Source organism: Anabrus simplex, chromosome 9, assembly GCF_040414725.1.
Source record: "Anabrus simplex isolate iqAnaSimp1 chromosome 9, ASM4041472v1, whole genome shotgun sequence".
NCBI classification, from domain to species: Eukaryota; Metazoa; Arthropoda; class Insecta; order Orthoptera; family Tettigoniidae; genus Anabrus; species Anabrus simplex.
The window spans coordinates 149,734,578-149,751,201 of NC_090273.1; the positions used below are offsets into that span (position 1 = coordinate 149,734,578).

Below are 16,624 nucleotides of genomic sequence, written 5' to 3' on the forward strand. Positions count from 1 at the left end.
GCCTTATATGTGTCGATGCCATCACACATGGAACAAGTTATCAGTGCCCATGGAGGACCCAGTGCCTACTAGGCAACAGAACACATGCTGAGCCTAGGTGACGGACATGCTAATATTTTCTGCAGGGCATACTAATGAACATGTCCTGTGAATATGAACTTCCCATCTCTAGTCTTTCAAGGTGTTCTGTTTTTTATGAACATGAGTGTATTTTATAATACCAATATAAATGGTCCGTTATTGGACATTATAAATTTTCCAGCTAACTCATTCCTGGTTGCCAGCGTTTCGCCCCCCTGTGCTAGGTTGGGCTCGTCAGTTGGTACCTAGCACACCTACCAAGACGCATGGGTAGTGCATACCTTGGAGGCCACTGTATAGGCTACTTGAAGCCAATGGCTGTGCCAATGCACTATGAGAGACTTTGTCTCACTACCAAAAATTGATGCCTGCTTGGCCATCAGATGATTTAGCATGAACTGTCCGAGGACATGATCAGCTTGCCTGGTACAAGTATCCCTACCCGACACCCGTGGGCAACCTGCACATCTATCTGTGAGATGATGGTGACGATAATGAGGCAGGAACACAGTGAAACGCAGTGCCGACACAAAGCCTATGCCTGTCGAATAACACCCAAGGTTCTGCTCAAGGATTTTAACATCCCCACCAGATGGACAAATCACCATCAACGGTGTCAAACACTGTCACGCACTATGAACACTGTGGAGAGGTTTGGCAATGAACCTAGGTTTTTTTGCTATTTGTTTTACGTTGCACCGACACAGATAGGTCTTATGGCGATGATGGGACAGGAAAGACCTAGGAATGGGAAGGAAGCGGCCATGGCCTTAATTAAGGTACAGCCCTAGCATTTTCCTGGTGTGAAAATGGGAAACCACAGAAAACCATCTTCAGGGCTGCCAACAGTGGGGTTCAAACCCACTATCTCCCAGATGCGAGCTCACAGCTGCGCGCTCCTAACCGCACGACCAATTCTCCCGGTACCTAGATTTTTTGGCACGCAGTCTACCAGTTAGAAACTATATAATGTATCTGTCCTTCCTTGCCAGCCTACATTCTGGCAAAATGTTTTTCCACCAATGGGACTCAAACCGGCTAGCCACGGTGTCAGCCCAAATAAACTTGATGTCTTAACAATCATGACCACCAGGTGGGCACGTAACGTGGTGAAGATGGTAGTTGAAGCTAACTCCTCAACAAAGACGGAATTTTTCTTTCATTAGTTACAATTTTTGTTTATATATTTATTTATCCATCCATTTATCTTGTTCAACAAACCTTACTGTTCACTTGCAGTTCAAGGGAACAAAGGATAAAATACAACAAAATATAAAGAATTCTTATACAGCTACATTTATCACTTAAAACAAGTTAATTAATGACAGATTTCAATTGCATTACAACAGTTTATTTTTATAATCTGCATTACGTAACACCAACACAGATAGGTCTTATGGCAATGATGGGATAGGAAAGGGCTAGGAGTGGGTATGGAGCAAACGTGGCAAAGTAAAGCAAAGTCACCTCCGTACAGGTCATGAAGGCCCTTGGAGGAGTGGAAGGTAAAGGCTTCCACCATTGTTAACCGCAGCACGTGATGGGGTAGAGTGGTTAGCTCTATGCCTGGCCGCCTTTGCCCCCAGGAATTAACCTGGTACTCATTTTTGGTGTAGGCTGAGTGAACCTCAGGGCCATACGCACCTCTGGAAGTGGAAATCTCGTTTCTTTAATTTTACGACTTCCTGACGGGGATTCGAACCCATGTCCTTCCAGGCAAACCGATCACGCCTTTACCGCCTCGGCCAGGCAGCCCCTGAAGCAAACGTGGCCTGCTGTGAAAATGGGAAATCATCTTCAGAGCTGCCGATAATGCTGTTTGAACCCACTATCTCCCGAATGCAAGCTGATAGCTTCGTGACTCAAACTGCACAGCCACTTGCTCACCACATTACAATAAAAGTGATGATAAAATTAAAGATTATAAAATAGGCCTTGCTGGATGCCGCTCAAGAAACTATCCCTGCCTCATCAACCAAAGGCAAACACCCATGGTGGAGTACAAAGTGTGATGAGGTTATAGAAGAAAGGCATAAAGCCTGGACTAGGTGGAACCAACATAAAATTGAAGCCAATTATGAAGCCTTCCTCATGCACAGGAAAGCTACAGCTAACATCATCTGCAGTGCCAAAAGAAATTACCTCAGGAGCCTAATGCAACAGGCTGAAAATAATTTTCAGGGAAACAACTCAAGAGACCTGTACAAAGGACTTAAGAAGCAAACGACCCAGTACACAACTCCTACCCTCATTCTCCACGGGCGAGATGGAAAACTTCAACTGAACAATAAAGACTGCACCAAAACTTCTGCAGATTATTTCCAGAAGCTACTAAACGCAGAGGAACCTAAAGAAAAGCTTATTTTCCATGAGCCTTCACACAGGAACCCTGATTCTCAACCACCTACGGGAGAAGAAATAAAGGACATCACCGTTGGTCTCAAGAACAACAAGGCTTCAGGTGAAGATGGCATAGTTGCCGAGATGTGGAAACATGCAGATGACCAGTCTTTGCAGAGCATCCATGAAATCATAAAGGACATATGGACAACACTCCATGAAATCATAAAGGACATATGGACAACAGAGTCCCTAACCGAAGGATGGATGTCTGCCGTGATTCATCCCCTCCACAAAAAGGAAAGTAAGACAGACCTCAACAATTTTAGAGGTATTTCCTTGTTACAAATTACCTACAAGATCCTCTCTGTAGCCCTGCTCAATAGAGTCACCACACAGCTAGACTCAGTTAGTTGAATACCAAGCTGGTTTCCATAAGACTAGATCTTGTCCAGAACAGATACACAATCTTAAGACAGTTCTCAATTACAAAAGCCGAGGTGGACATCCCTGGGTGGTGGTCCTAGTAGATTTTCAGAAAGCTTATGACTCTGTGGACAGAGACACCCTTTTCTCCACACTATGGGAACTTGGTCTGGATGGGAAGACCCTACGTTTGGTTCAAGCTACTCTGAGGAACACAACGTCCAAGGTCAGGTTCAGAGGTGAATTATCTGAAAGCTTTCCAATCAGAACAGGAGTTAGACAGGGTGATGGTCTCTCCTGCATTCTTTTCAACTGTGTCCTGGAAAAGATCATTACGGAATGGAGAACGATGCTACCACCGGGAGCTGGACTGAAGCTTGGGTACAAGAGAGACAACCTCATTGTCCCGTGCCTAGCCTTTACCGACGACCTCATTCTACAGGCAAACAATATAGAGGAGACTACCTACAACTTACAGAGTCTTTATAGTGTAGCAGTTAAGACTGGTCTGAAGATCAGCATCCAGAAGACTGAATTTATGACCAATATCAAGGAGGCCCCTTCTACAATTCCTCTCACAGATGCTACCATACGAAAAGTACCTGCAGTTAAGTACTTGGGAGAATGGATCTCTGCGAATTAGAGTGAGAACCTAGCCATAGATGCCAGATGTACCAAGTTTGAAAGGGGTTTTCACTCGTGTTGTAGTATCTATTCATCTAAATGCCTCTCCAAGAACCTCAAACTCAGACACTATAACTCGGTCGTCAAACCATCTGTTCTGTATGCTTCCAAGTGCCTTGTAATGGCTAGGAAGGGCCCACTCAGAAAGCTGGAGTTAAAAGAGAGGAAGATCCTGAGGAGGATATTAGGGCCAATCAGAGAGGAAGGAGGCACTTACAGAATCCGCCATAATGATGAACTGTATGAACACCAGGAGGACATCGTCACGTCTATAAGGAAAAGGCGCCTGACCTTTCATGGACACTTGGCCCGTCTGGATTCCAAAAGACTCACCAACAGAATATTCACAGTAACAGGAAGAGGCAAGGCTTCTAAGAAAAAATAGATCACGTCAGTTAAGTCGGATATGGAACAACTAGATATCCCACTGGAACAAACTCATGACCGACTACTGTTCGGTCAAGCCATCCAACACAGAGTTATCCCAACGTCCCTTACAAGCAAGAAGACTACAGGAACTCAGTGGACAGAGGAGAGAAAGCTGGCTCATAGTCAGCAAATGAAGGAGTATTGGAAGAAGAAGAAAGCAACAACTTTACCGAAGAGTAGATACAAGCCCCATGGTCCTCAATAGGCCTAAACAACAAAGAAGAAGAAGAAGAGTATAAACTAAACTAGGTAGGAGAGTAAAAAAGGAAGTTTTCATGTTCTGTTTCCAGAGAACATACAGAACTGATGGGTTGACAATGTGTTGTGCTTACACAGGCATCTCTTTTCGTTTGTTGTGGGATGTACGACATTCACAGCACAACTGTACATTATAAATGTCTAATCGAATCTTCCTATTCAATACATATTGTATTTATTTATTAAATATCCTGAGAGTTTGAACCCTGTCATACGTGAGTACATTAGAGTTATAGTTTTGATCTTTTTTTTTTAGTTATTGGTCCTTGATACTAAATTACTGAAGATGTGGTGAATGAACTTAAGGAACTGTTTGTAGCAGCAGGATTTGCTGAACAGATGGTATAATGGCTTTGAAAGTTCCACATTACAATTGTTTAGGCGACACTCAATTTTGAATCTTGTTCTTCCAAACATGGCACAGTCGAACAGTAAATGGTCCACCGTTTGTGAAGAACCACAAAAGCACAACATTAATGTTAATTTTGAAACATTCAAAGTAGCACTTAAACTTTCCATGGCCAGAGAGAAACTGAGTGAGAATGAATTTGGGCACTGATGTTTTGTACTGGAGTCGGCTATATATGGCAGGAAAAAATAATTCTCTTGTGATGGACGCTTTTGTACTTGGATGTCCAGAGGTTGGTCCATTCTCTTATTAGATGTGTTTTGATTTATGCTTTTACATAGCTTGGGGGTGATTTGTTGTAGGTGATTTCTATACTGGATGAGGAGGCTGCTTTTGTGAGGATGTCTGCCTTTTCATTTCCAGGAGAACCGGTGTGCCCTCATATCCAGGAAAGACAGATGTGGGGGCACTGCTGTGCTTTAGATCTTATAGTAGCAGCTATTGGTTTGAATTGACATTGTGTTCAATGCAGCCTACGAGTCAGTATCCGAGCGCTACTATACATTATGTACTGAATAGGTATCTAGTTGTAACAGGTGTGCATCCAACTGTGTTTACCACAACTATTGATTGGTTGCAGGAATACTTTAAAATTATGAGGACTGTCAAATGCTATCTGTTTGTCGCACTTCTGGAAAGGAGTAAAGTCTTGAGATCAGTAGGCCTCACAGAGAATAAACATGTAACCAGAATTTCCTCTTTCCTTCAGCCCTGTGCTCGTATAGTTCAAATTGGGTCGGTGTTGACCTTCACCGACTTACAACATGATTGAAGCAATGAACATTTCTTAACATCTATTTTTATTACAATTGCTGATTGTATTTTATCTCATATAAGTTTTTTTATTGTATCACTGTTTTTATACATGTTTTTCATCCTTATGTATTTTAAGCTGAAGATGACCTCTAGGCTATGTTGAAACATGTTATACTCTGTAGCATTTTAGAGAGACCATTTATTAAATGGCAATAATTTGTATTGAATAGGTGACTTAATACAAATAAATGATTTTTTAGAATTTTATCCTATATAATATATACATAAAGTATATTATATACATGATATAATGTATTAAATAGGAGGATTTGATTAGACATTTATATTGTACAATAAGACTGTCAGTACAGAATGTTAATATCATTCAATTCATAGCACAGGTGCAGTGCTGGGGTAAAGACGACCAACAGATAGTGCATACCAGTGCTGTTACAGATAGTTAATGCGGGTTCAGCAAGCATAAAAAACGAACATGTCCAGCAATTGTGAACAAGGTAGTGGTGGTTGTTTTAACAAGGGACTACAACTGGGCAACCATCTTTTAACACTAATTAGAAGGAAAATGGAAAATATCCAACACTTCGAAGAATTAAGGTATCGGCAAAAGAAAGGGAAGGGGCATGAAGCGTATGAAAATTGAAGACTCCCTAGGCCTCGCAAACCTAATATCATCGCGGTAGGAAAAGAAGAAGAGTTGATCAAGGGAAAGATGAAATGAAATGTCGTATGGCTTTTAGTGCCGGGATATCCCAGGACGCGTTCGGCTCGCCAGGTGCAGGTCTTTCTATTTGACTCCCGTAGGCGACCTGCGCGTCGTGATGAGGATGAAATGATGATGAAGACAACACATACACCCAGCCCCCGTGCCAATGGAATTAACCAATTAAGGTTAAAATCCCCGACCCGGCCGGGAATCGAACTCGAGACCCTCTGAACCGAAGGGAAAGATGAAAGATAGGAACTGACATAAGTGGAAGAAAAGCCAGACTCAGCTAGGGAACCAGCAGTAGCCAACCCTTACTTCCACAACGGAAGCCCCTGGGTCCTCTTTCAGCTGCCTCTTAAAACAAGCAGGCCCCCACCCACAGGAAGAAATCATGGGGAAAAGAGGAACAGGGAGCTGTTATTTGCTATAAACGGGCTTGTGTCATCCCTGGTATTGAAATTCACAGCTGCCTAGTAGAAGTGCTTGGTCCTGAGATCATATCAATGCAAATTGTGTAGCAATGGTGCCAGCAGTTCCGAGAATGCCTATGAGTGTGTTGGATAATGCGAGACCCGGGCACCCAATGGGAGACGAGACCGTTGCTGGACAAGTTGATTCAATGAGACAGGCTGACGACAGTGGATCAAGTCACCACTGAAGCCAGTATCAGTCCACAAAATTATCCACATCATCTCGCAGTAACACAAAGTGTCATCACGGTGGGTGCCTCACCAACTCAGATCAGACCACAAGTTCCAAATAAATGGAAGAAGCTTCCAGCATCTCTTGGGGTACAAGACATAGAAAAATGTGTTTCTGTTCTGAATTATGAGTACAAATGAGAGCTGAGTCCCTCATTTTACCTCTGAGTCCTAGGCCCCCTCCATGGTATGGAAGCATATGACATCCCCTGTCAATAGGCATAGGATTTCAAGGATAATTTAATAAAAACCACCTACTCAATACTTTCCACATTTAATGTGGTTTGAATCTACATGAATTTATAGGTCAGGTACATGTTTCACCCATTATTTTGGGCATCTTCAGCCTGTAGACAAACGTTAGGTCAAGGTTTGGGACCTTTTTTAACCAATATATACAATAGGCTATATACAAACATTAATGATCTCTTAATACTAATATTTAAACCTAAGAATTTCATTTTTGTCCGTATTGAACTGAGAATGGAAGATAGGAAACTTAAAAGGGTCCACCTTTTCAATACAAATAAATGTTATAGTTTATTTACAACATATATTTACACTTGGAACTAGTTTCGACGCTGTTTGGCATCATCTTCAGCCAAAACGTGGGAAATAGGCTAGCATGTAGACATTTATATTACAAGGTGTTACATTAGTGTGATTAAATGAGAGAACATGAAGACGCGAAGTACAATGTCAGTTTCAAAGTGGTCTTGAAGGGTGAGTCAAAATTGTATAAACATGAGATAACATAATCACTTGAACAATAAAACATATAAAACATATAAACTGTAACAAAACCATGCGGAAGTACGAGATGATTGGCATTGGAGATTCAAATTATTTCAGACACTCTTCCATTGAATGTTGCCTGCCGCGAGTGTAGTAAACATAGGTTATATTTCAATAAACACAATCTTCTCAAAAATGCACATAACATTATAAAATATTTGGGTTGAGGTGAAATTTGGCAGTTAGGGATTGAAATCACTTATTCAATAAGCGTCAATTCAAAAAACAGCTGTAAAGGGTGAGACAAGAATTGCACAAGCATGAGTTTGGACTCGATAAATGCAAAAAACACATGAAACACACTCAAAAATGTAGGTTCGTGATGGATTTGGCACAAAGGGTCTGCGTTCAATCATTCATTGAATGGCACCGGTGCGAGTGTATTTCAAATGTGAGTTAGGATTTAACAGCCTCATAGAATGGAACGTGACATCTGAACTTATGTTGCGAGATGAACTTGGCAGTGAAGGTTCGAATTGCAGATATTCAGTAATGTCAATTCAAAACAGTCCATGAAAGGTGAATGCAAAAGCTATAATTCATACGAGTTAGGACTCATAAATAATATTTTCAAATACAAATAACATATTCAACTTTCCGTGGTACACAGTGAAATTGGCAGTTAAATAATTAAAATTTGTAGGATTTCTTCGTCAGGTGCCATATAAGTCAAGCGCAGCGTAAGTATGAGACAGGGCTCAACATATCCAAACTGGTACAAATGCATATTTGAATCCAAGTGTGAGATGAACATGGTAGATAAAGAATCGCTTTGTTGAGGGTGTAGTAAACATATTCAGCTCGACAAGAAATATAAAATTGGAATTAAGGAAGACGTTCCTCTGAGAGCTTAGAGGTTGACTGTGCCGCTCCCCAGACCTAAACTATCCAATACGCTCTATTCATCTTCATTTCACGCCATAGGTCCTGCAATAAACATCATAGAAACCTGCCCCCACCCTACACGTAACGCTGCAACAATACACCACAAATACTGGCTGTTAAATCCTAACTCACATTTGAACTATACTCGCACCGGTGCCATTCAATGAATGATTGAACGCAGACCCTTTGTGCCAAATCCATCACGAACCTACATTTTCGAGTGTGTTTCATGTGTTTTTTGCATTTATCGAGTCCAAACTCACGCTTGTGCAATTCTTGTCTCACCCTTCACAGCTGTTTTTTTAATTGACGCTTATTGAATAAGTGATTTCAATCCCTAACTGCCAAATTTCACCTCAACCCAAATATTTTATAATGTTATGTGCATTTTTGAGAAGATTGTGTTTATTGAAATATAACCTATGTTTACTACACTCGCGGCAGGCAACATTCAATGGAAGTGTGTCTGAAATAATTTGAATCTCCAATGCCAATCATCTCGTACTTCCGCATGGTTTTGTTATAGTTTATATGTTTTATATGTTTTATTGTTCAAGTGATTATGTTATCTCATGTTTATACAATTTTGACTCACCCTTCATGACCACTTTGAAACTGACATTGTACTTCGCGTCTTCATGTTCTCTCATTTAATCACACTAATGTAACACCTTGTAATATAAATGTCTACATGCTAGCCTATTTCCCACGTTTTGGCTGAAGATGACGCCAAACAGCGTCGAAACTAGTTCCAAGTGTAAATATATGTTGTAAATAAACTATAACATTTATTTGTATTGAAAAGGTGGACCCTTTTAAGTTTCTAAGACTAATATGCCAGGATAATAATTTTTAAAATGTGAACTAAACATAACTGTGGGTAACATAAGTTAATGGTGTTTTAACGCATTGACATTTTTTTATCGGTCCTATTCTATCTAATTTGTAAATATGTCCAAAACTAAAATGGATCTTCTTGTAATCTTCTGTCAAGTCGGAAACAACCGCCTTAGCAGGCAAGGTGCTTTTGATTGTGCTTTGGTACGCCGAAGAATATATTTTATTGTATTCTTTGGAGAGGTGGTGGTGATTACAGTTTTACGAGGAATTGCAACAAGGCAATCAGAAGGAAAATGGAAGAGGTTTGAAATTTAGATGAAGGAAGGTATTGGTAAAAGAGGAACGCCATGAAGGGCGTGAAAATGAAAGAATACCTAAGGCCTCGCGAACCTAATACTGTCTCGGTAGAAAGACAGCGAGAGGGCGGGGTGAGTGGCTCACACGGTTGAGGCGCTGGCCTTCTGACCCCAACTTGGCAGCTTCGATCCTGGCTCAGTCTTGTGGTATTTGAAGGTGCTCAAGTACGTCAGCCTCGTGTCGGTAGAATTACTGGCACGTAAAAGAACTCCTTTGGGACTAAATTCCAGCACCTCAGCATCTCCCAAAAATGTAAGAGTAGTTAGTGTGACATAAAGACAATAACATTATTACTATTATTATTAACAGCGAGAGCTGCCCAAGGGAGGCATGACAGGATAGATGAAAATGGGCAACCTGGCACAAGTAAATGGAAGCAGACCAAACTAAGCTAGGGGACCCATGGTCACCTACCCTCACAAAGTTCAGAGCCCCTGGTCCCCCTTTTAGTTGCCTCTTACAACAGGTATACCAAGGATGGATTCCACCACTCCCACCCACAGAAGAGTATAGGCTACATGATATCTACATGAACTACCATTATCAATTACAGGGTTGTCATAGGCAAATGGCGTTATGACTGGCTTATCAATAAGCCGTAAAACAATGGCCAAAGTATGTGGCATTTTTTAAATAAGTCACTGCTGTGGTTGAGATTCCTTGGACAACTGGAGGTCTGTGTCTATGATTACAGTATCAACAGTCATATAAGGCTGTAACTTCCTTGCCTCTAATCCATTACAGAGGAACTATAGTTGGTAAAATCTATTATGCTTGTTGACTAGTTACTTTTTTGTAGAATTTCAGTAAACAGATCTTTATAATCCCTTCAGCAGTAATAGCATCTAGTAGAGACGGTCACAGCACAAGAGACAGAGAATACTTCAGCGTAAAGTTAATGTTAACGAATGATGGCGAACATGTTGAAGTGAATACCTTAATGTATGTAAGAACTTGCAGACAGACCACAGTGATAACATGCCAACTGGAAGACTTAACATTGAGCTGCAAGGGAGCCACTCCTTCGTGGCAGAATATACATCCCATACAAAATAACAGCAGTCTACTTTGATATTTCAGGAGTAGGTTAAAAGAACCTGTACTGGTCAAAATTGTTTAAAATAAGCAGAAATTTTACAAAGAACCTATAGAATTTACAGGAAATCATGAAATAAATGTTTAGATATTTTTTGTAAAAATCCCCATCCAGCGAGTGAATATGAAAGCACCTACACAGTTTGTTTTTAAACCTGCTTTTGACTAGGTAGTCAATAAATATGAAGTCTAGTTAAAATATATATTTTTTTGTTTCCTCATGGTGGTAGAACAAACAGATTCACAGGTGGAAAACGAAATCCCAACACCAAGAAGACATTAGTTCAAAGGAATACAATTTAGCATAAGCAACTGTCTAGGTAACACATTTATTTGATTAAAGTTTCCAGGTCACAAATTCAAGTATGAGCAAGAAGACATGTGACATGGTGGTACAGTAATAACCACTGTAGTCACCACAATTTTGAATGCAGACATGCAAACATGCATGCATTGTGTCCCACAGGTACCGTACGTCATTTCGTGGAATAGAGTATAACACCTGTTGCACTTAGTCAAATCAGCATGGCCCTCGTCTTTCTTTAGTCGATACCTTCATTTTCTGAAGTGTAAGGTCCCTTCCATTTATTCTCTCTGATTAGTGTTATAAAGAGGATGGTTGCCTAGTTGTACTTCCTCTTAAAACAGTAATCATCAGCTATAGATAAAGCTGGTATTGGATGCCACTCAATTTTTCATCCAATAACATCTCATATGTGCTCAACAGGCGTGGTCTGGTGATCTCGCAGCCCAAGGCAACTGGTCGACACTCTGTAGAGCACGTTTGGTGACAGCAGCGGGATGAGCATGAGTGTTATCCTGTTGGAAAACATGCCCTTGAATACTGCGAATGAATGGCAGCACAACCTATTCAGTCACCAGTCTGAGATACAAATCCAGTATAAAGATTCTTGGGATGAGGAGAGTGCTCCTGTTGTCAAAGGAAATTGTAACTCCTGGTGTAGGTCCAATGTGTCGATGGCACAGACAGCTTGATTCCAACCACTCAACTGACCTCCTCCTTACCAACCTACGGCCATCACTGACACCAAGTCAGAAAAAGCTCTCATTTGAGGATACACAGATCTCCACTCTGCTCTGCAATGAGCTCTAGCTTGACACCACTGAAGTCACATATGTCACTGATTTGGAGTCAGTGGTATGAACGCTACAGGACATCTGGCTTGGAGCAGTCCCTCAAGTGATCGATTTGTTACAGTTTGCTGTGTCACTCTGGTGCCAACAGAAGTTCTAATGGCTGCTGCAGATTCAGTACGATCCACCACAGCCATGCAGCGAATACGGCAGTCTTCTATCTCCGTATTGCCCAATGTGTGGCTTGAGCTCGGTCTGCCTGAGAAAGAGTGCCTTCCCATGACCATTGTTGCCAACACAGATGCACTGTGGATACACCCCTGCCAAGTCTTTCCGCAATATCGATAATAATAATCACATGACCTCAGGTACCATATGTAGGCAGTCATTTTAATTTGACACCATTTATACTGTGTATGCAGCACTTTTCAACTGCCCAATGGCAGAAAAATTGGACATGTGTTGGGCTATCTCTGACTGAGTTTTAAATAATTCTGTCAGGTAAACACCAAATGTGTCACCAGAGATCTTTTACATGCCAATATTATAACATATGGGAGTGGCAAATGGGCTCTTTTCTGCCCTACAAAAATCATACAAGAAAAATAGTGACACAATTTCCAATGTTTACTTATTATTGACACTCTACCACTGATACATAGACACAGCAGACATAAAATCTAAAAACCACTGATTTTATCTGTAGTTGACCTGAAATGGATATATATCCTACAATTAATGAACGTGGGTTTTCGTGGCTCGTTGAATTAAGATAAAGAGATAAATATGCTAACTGAATTAAAGCCACATATTAATGAACGTAGATTTTTGTGACTCATACTATTAACGTAAATAAATAAATGAATACTGGATTAAAGCCACTATACTTATTTAACAAAGCCGAGCTTTCAGCCAAATTGCATTGGCCTTCATCAGGGCATGTTACGTTCTGCTTCTGACAGTGAGCAAATAAATACAAAGAAAAGTGGAAGTCATGACCGTACTATTACTATCCACGACCTACCCCACTAATTGGACTCTGGGATCATCGTGCTGTGATTCACCGCCCTCTGTCGATGGTTTCGTGACTGTGTCCTGCTGTTCCATGGTAGTGTTATGCATGAATTTCTGCAGTACAGGTCTCCATGTATCTGATAACTTGAAACCGTCTTCCCTGTTGATGTTATTTGGGTGCAGCTCTATCTCTATGGCTTCTCTTACAAGTCGAGCACAGAAGTCTTTCACAGGCACGAACACCTTCGCCTGGTTAAAGAGTATTTTATTTTATTTATTTTATTATTTTTTTGCTAGTGGTTTTACGTCGCACCGACACAGAGGTCTTATGGCGACGATGGGATAGGAAATGACTAGGAGTTGGAAGGAAGCGGCCGTGGCCTTAATCAAGGTACAGCCCCAGCATTTGCCTGGTGTCAAAATGGAAAACCACAGGAAACCACAGAAAACCATCTTCAGGGCTGCCGACAGTGGGATTCGAACCCACTATCTCCCGGATGTAAGCTCACAGCTGTGTGCCCCTAACCGCACTGCCAGCTCGCCCGGTCAAAAGAGGATTTCATGATCTGTGCTGTAGAAGTGTTCTGCTATGGCAGACTGGTTTATAGCATTTTCCGTGGAGGATGAAAGAGTGCTTGTTGTTTTAAGGGGCCTAACATCGAAGGTCATCGGCCCAAGAGTGACATTCTTGACTGACCTGATGTGTTCTTTCACCCTGGTGCTAACAAGCTTTTTTGTCATGCCATTTGGTTGTGGTTGCTCGTATATTGGCGGGATACTTCAACTGGACATTCAAAAATAAGTAAGTGCCCTTTAAAGTGCTTGAGAAATTTAGCATTTTTCTACATTTCTACTTGCCTATTTGTATTTTGATGGGCAAAGCATTTTTGCATCTCTCTCTTTTGAGATAATCTAGGGCAAAACATAGCTTCCAGTGGAGTCTCTTCTCATTTATGGCTGTGATAATATAGAAATGACTGAGGTTTGTTATGATGAGTGTTAACATTCAGAATACAACTAAAAAATCTAGATGGTATGAAAGATGCAACTCACAGTGTCAGTTGTGATTCAATAGCACTTTCTGGCTTAGGTAAACAGGGAGTATGTGCAGACCTTCTGTTCAAATTTTCAGTGTGAATGTGGGGCTGATAGACAGTGGTGGTGGTGGTGGTGGTGATTATTGTTTTAAGAGGAAGTACAACTCGGCAACCATCCTCTACATTAACACTAATCAGAGAGAAAGAAAATGGAAGGGATCTGACACTTCAAAGATATGAAGTTACCGATTCATCAAGGACCACGAAGGACATGAAAGTGGTGGTGGTGATTATTGTTTTAAGAGCAAGTGCATCTAGGCAACCATCCTCTACATAACACTACATTTAAAAAAATGGAAGGGTTCCAATACTTCAAAAAATAAAGATATTAGCCAAAGAAAGACAAGGGCCATGAAGGGCACGAAAATGATAAACTTCCTAGGCCTCAAATGCTCTAATACCGTCGGGGTCGGAAAACAACAAAAGCTGAGCAAGGGAGGTCAGATATGATAGATGAAAGTGAAGAGCCTGGCAAAAGTAAGTGCAAGCAACACCAGGACTCAGCTAAATGCCCCGTGGTCACCAACCCGTGCTCCTAAGTTCAGAACACCCGGGGCCCCTTTTAGTCACCTCTTACGACAGGCAGGGGGACCGTGGGTGTTATTCTACCACTCCCACCCACAGGGGGATTTTCTGTTTTAGTCTATGTTGTAGATGGTGGTAGGTCATGTCCAGATACCAGGTTGCCTCTGGAATACTGAGGATTGCTTACACATGCGTAGCATTATCATACTTCGACCATTCATTTCCTCACTTACAAGGACAATAAAAATGAGCTCACTCAACAAATAATTGGTGGCTACCTTGAACAGTGGTTTGCTCAAAAGGAATAATGAAGTGAATTAATCTACTTCCCAGTTTTGATTAGGCTTTCTCTTCTTGACAGCTAGAAAGAAAAACTTATCTCTTCTGTGGTATTTACGCAATGTTTTCTTTATTTTTGTTGTTGTTTATGAATACTGTATATGAAAAATATAAAGCTTCAGCTGCATTTGGCTTGTACAGTTGTATTTTTTGGGGGTTCGTTGTAAATCTGTATATTTATCATTTTAGATTAATTGTTGTAACTATTGCACAAAAGAGATTTATTATGGATCATTGTAAATTGGCTCTATTCTGTTTCGGATTATCAATCAATCAATCAATCAATCAATCAATCAATCAATCAATCAATCAATCAATCAATCAATCAATCAATCAATCAATCAAATCACCCAGGTGTATTTCTGTGTCCAATGTGATGAGTGAATGTCAAATAATACCCAAGGGTCTGTTCCAAGGCTTAATGTCTTCCTCGGACAAATGAATCGCCATCAACAGCATCACATGTATCACTCCATGTGAGTGTTGCAGAGAGGTTCGGAATTTAACCCAGGTTATGGCATGCAATCTAATTATTAGGAACTGTTTGCCAACAACTCTCTTACCCAGGTGGTGGTGGTTATTATTGTTTTAAGAGGAAGTACAACCATCCTCTATATAATACTAATCAGAGGGGGGAAAATGGAAGGGATTTGACACTCCAAAAAATGAAGATATCGGGCAAAGAGAGACAAGGGCCATGAAGGGCGCGAAAATGAAAGACTTCTTAGGCCTTGATAACTAATACCGTTGGGGTCCGAAAAGACCAAGAGTTGACCAAGGGAGGTTGGATAGGGTATGTGGAAGTAACGAGCCTGGTACAAGTGGAAGCAATGTCAGGACTAAGCTAAGGCCCCTTGGTCACCAATGCAGGCTTCAAAGTTGAGAGCCCCTAGGATCCCTTTAAATCGCCTTTTGAAACAGGCAGGGTATAATGTGAATGTATTCTACTGCCCCTCCCCCCCGAACACAGGGGAACACATGATCTGCATTAACTCATTGGGTTCCTTTTTCCTTTGTTTTGTGTTGCTAGTCTTTATCACATGCATTTATCTTTATCCTTTTATTCTCTTCCCTTTTCCTGTGTTTGTTTTCCCATATCAAGATTGGAGATCTGTCAGGATAACCCCTCAATGGGTGTTGAACCTGCCCTCCTGATGAAGTAGGCAAGCAGGAACACATGTAGATTAAGATAGGAAATGATCGCAAGACTACAATAAATCATTTGAAGAATTATTATCTTCAGTGCTGTGCTCTAATTCTTTGATGCAAGTCTATATTTTATTTATAACATGGTAAATCTTTTTCTAGACCATTTCTTGGCATAGGTGAATTCATCTCTCTCATATTGGTATGTTTGTTGCTCAGAACATCTTCCAGTAAAACTGGAACATGGTCTAATAAATTTGATCCTCAGAGTCACATTGTTTTAGCCCGATCTTTGGCTGAATTGTAATGATCACTGTAGTGGCCTTTTGTTCAGAATGACCTGGATTTGATTCTTAATTGGGCATTATAGCAATATCTGGTTAATCCTTCAACACTGGCGCTTAGTCTCTCAGACCCATGTCACATGTTTTTATACTTGGTGGGCGAATGACAGTGGCGTATACTGAGGGCTACCAAGGCTATCAGTGAAGCCCACACCTCAGTTGATAATGATGGAAGTCTCAAGCACATTATAATGTAAGCATCTGCAACACTGTTCCATTTACAAAACCTGAAAGCAGTGAAAAGAAACGTCGCACATATTTCTCAGAGCAAGGCATCGGAG

The 16,624-nt window shown here is 41.0% G+C and overlaps 1 protein-coding gene across 2 annotated transcripts in view; it reads right to left on the bottom strand.

Annotated features, from left to right (window-relative positions):
- Nucleotides 1-16,624, bottom strand: part of LOC136881117 (peroxisomal acyl-coenzyme A oxidase 3) — a 139,724-nt gene that overhangs the window by 108,664 nt on the left and 14,436 nt on the right. The gene's annotated exons all lie outside the window — the stretch shown is intronic.